The following is a 3,851-nucleotide window of genomic DNA, read 5'->3' as shown; positions in this document are numbered from 1 at the left end:
TGTATAAATATATTGTTAAATTAGTTATGGATAACAAGGAAATTCATGCAATACATTAGACATCCCCCAAAGAATCAAACTATTTGTTTCTCTATGTTGGATTTGTATAGTCATAATTTCAATATGTTTATTAGGCACAACTCTTTCATTTCTCTGGACTATTTTTATTTGTTGTGTTGACACTGTTAAATGACTATTTCCATTTGTGAATATGGGTTCTCTATTCATGTCTTAATCTAATTTAAGAAGTGCTTCCGGGTTTGGATGTGAACTACACATGTAATTATATTTCATTTTTCAAGTTACTATGCTGAATTATATGAAGGTATTAACTTTAAAAACCATGAACTTTTGAAGCAAATGTTATGATAGTTGCAGCTTTGAAAAGTAAAACGAAATCTGAATTATAGGAACTTGTGTTATCCACCTAATTTGGAGGATAATAAATCTAGTAGCAATGTCGGTTAAACACTGCAAATTTAGTTATAATAAACCTGTAATAACCTCTGTAAAATTTTAATGATATTTTATTGGTTCGTGCAATGCGATCTGTTATTAAGGCTAATGTCCGGTTTCACCATCATGTACTTAAAAAAATATTATATTGCAGTAATTTTCTTATTATTCATGAGTTATTTAATAATATAGTTATATAAAGACTAATTTTATCAAATGATAAAATTTAAGGTGTAATTATAAAGAAAAATAGTTCATGATACCTACTTGTAAAATGCATAAAGTTTAAGGGGGCTTTTATGCACTTTCCCTTAAAAATATTCCAAAAAGTATTCTGTATAATTTTGAGAAGTATACCTCCAATGTATTTTTTAAAATAATAAAAGATATTCTTAAAATATAATTTTTAGAGTTACTTCTTGGAATGTATTTAAAATATATCATGAAAAATATATCTCGGAATGAAAAAATAACAAAAGTATATCTCCAGATAATTTCTTTTTTAAAATAGATTTCAGCATGTGCCTTTCATAATATAAATTTCACTATCAATACTGATTTGTTGGAGCAAAGACATAATGAAAAAAAATTGACATGTACCTTTGCTCACAAAATGGTTCTCGAATGAATTGAGTTTCCTTGATGTCGGCTCAAGGAGATGTTTATGTCAATGAACGGATAAATGAAATGGAGTTTGTGGGGTTTGAGGAACAAGGACAATGGGAATTACCTGATTGAGTTGTGTACCTAAAATGAGAATAGATGATATTATGAGAGGAAAAAACTTCAGCGTTATGGAATTTTTTAAAGAAAAAAAAGGTATAAAATTAAAATTTTGGGATAAAAAAGAAATGTCAAACTAAAAGGTTTTGGGATTTTAATTGTAGGCTCATTCTTGTATTGGGAATACATTTGTTGTTCCATATGTAAGATTGAGATTGCAACTAAGAGAGAGTGAATTAGTTGACTTAAAAATTATGGCTACTTTTTCTGCAATATCAAGAGTTAAGAGCATCAGAAATAATTGCAGAAAATAACAAGTAAATAATTGAAGAGATAAAGAGAGAAGAGAGTACACCAGAATTTTATACTAGTTCATCTTCTTGTCCACCAAAGACTACGTCCAGTACAAGATATTTTCCACTAAAGATTATGAGTTGCAATTACAATATCTCATCCCGAGATTTCTATGTGCCTTACACACCCATTAATCCTTATTCACTTTTGGAAAACACATTTCCAAGTGATTCTAATCCTCTTTTTTTATCATACCCAGTGAAAGAAAGTATTCTGCAATAATAATAAAGAATGTTCAACTATGGCTGAATTGCCTTTACAAATATGAAAGTGATGTAACTTGCAATCCAAACAACTTTTTAGTATACTTAGTAATAATCCTCTTTATAAGTTTGTAAACTTGAAACACTTTCACTTTAAGCAACTTCAGAAAAATCAACTTTGAAAGTTTAAGAATTTGTTGCAAAAAGTGCAGAAAATAATTTCAGAATATGTGTTATTTTGAATTTTGTATAAGAGTTGTGTATATGTTGTGTGTTGTGATTGTGAGTTTTAATGCATTTATATAGGCTTTCCAATCAGCCAACATGTCTATTTGAAAGGGTAGGAATTGATTGAAATGAAAACATGTCTTTTGGGTTGAAACTCATTCACTTTGAATTTGAAAATCTAATGCAACAACTCTCAGTAATCGATTATAGCATTGAGTAATCGATTACTTAAGTGTTTTGTCTTATAATCATTTATTTTCGAATTTAGAGTAATGGATTATAACAAGTTGAGTAATCAGTTACTCAATGACAGTAATGGATTACTCTGATCAGTTTTAAGTTGAATAACTCTTTTCTCACACTGGTAACCTGTTACTTAGATGAAGTAACATGTTACACACTATTTTTGAAAATTGTTTTAAGTATTTTAAATTGTTTCGATTTTCTTATAAATATAGTTTGAACATTACTACTATTGTAAAATCAAGAGTATAGGATAAAAATATCTATTTAGACTTAGACTAAAAGTCTTGAATATCTTGAAGCTTGAATCTTCATTGTCCTTATAAGTATTATTCATTTTCTTCTTGTTGATGATGTTGGTGTCTTCATCAAAACCGTGTCAAGGTCATGAGCAAGATCTTCTTCACAATCTCTCATTTTTTATGATGACAAACCAATATCTTCTTGACAGTGTAATTTTTTGAGAGCATCATACTTTGTGATATTTTTGACTTGTCTTGAGTATGCTCCCCTATCTTGTATGCACCCCTATCTTGTATGCTCCCCCTTTCCTTTGGAGTTATGTGCCTGAAATGTTTTAAACAGAAAATACACTCTCCCAACTTTTCTCCCCCTTTCGACTTCATACAATACGTATATAATATAAACATCGCAATGCATATCATAAAGGTAAAAAGATGCTCAAGCATTAACAATGCAAACATTAATACAAACAACATAATAGAAATTTGTCCAAAACCAGGAGAAATTAACATTACAATAAGAAAATCCTAACAACGGATAAAGTCTAAGACTCAGGCTTAGAACTGTCTTCATCAACGTCCATGCTACTTAGCTTAGAAGAGAGACGATGAAATTCAAACTGGATTTGTTGATTCTGTGAATCAAAGTTATCCATCAGGTTAGTGATGTAGCCTCGAAGAGAAATCAACTCATCCATAATCATCTTATTTGAGGGCATGACTGTAACGCCCCGAAAATTACTCCAAAAAATCTTGCTCAAAAATGAGTATTTTATTTTATTTTTTATAATGATGCCATATAAAATTTAGTTCCTTATATTCGTTTCATTTTCGGAACATTACTTTAAGTAACATACAATGTGGAAAAGCAAAAACTTCATTACCTAAAGGTAATAAAAATATAACTCAATATAACGTTGAATCATACTTCATTAAAATATCATGAAATGTTGGTACAAAGTACAAGGCTAAACCTAATCGTCGCCCAGATAAAATTACTCCAAAATAAATACCCCTACACTACTCCATGCCCCTCCTGGGACATCGAAAAGCGGTAACTCTGAATCCTGACCGAGCGGTCCATCTGAAACAAAACGCAATAGAAGACAAATAGAAAGAAAAGGGAGTAAGACATCTAAAGAATATTACTCATTGACGGTATAGAATTACACACAATATCACATCCAGACAAACACGCATAATAAACACAATATATACTTCATATATAAAAATGCACAATGATGAATGATGTTATAATCTCAGATTATGAGGATCAAAGTCCACAATCTCAATGTATGAATGTTATGCTTGTTTCATCCATCCTTTCACCAATATCCTCCCAATATACTATTCAGAAATAACCACGAGTACAGGTCCCATAACAAGCCGATTTGAACGCACC

The sequence above is a fragment of the Lupinus angustifolius genome, chromosome LG18, assembly GCF_001865875.1.
Source record: "Lupinus angustifolius cultivar Tanjil chromosome LG18, LupAngTanjil_v1.0, whole genome shotgun sequence".
In the NCBI taxonomy this organism is placed as follows: domain Eukaryota; kingdom Viridiplantae; phylum Streptophyta; class Magnoliopsida; order Fabales; family Fabaceae; genus Lupinus; species Lupinus angustifolius.
Note: the sequence above shows the minus strand (reverse complement) of the source record.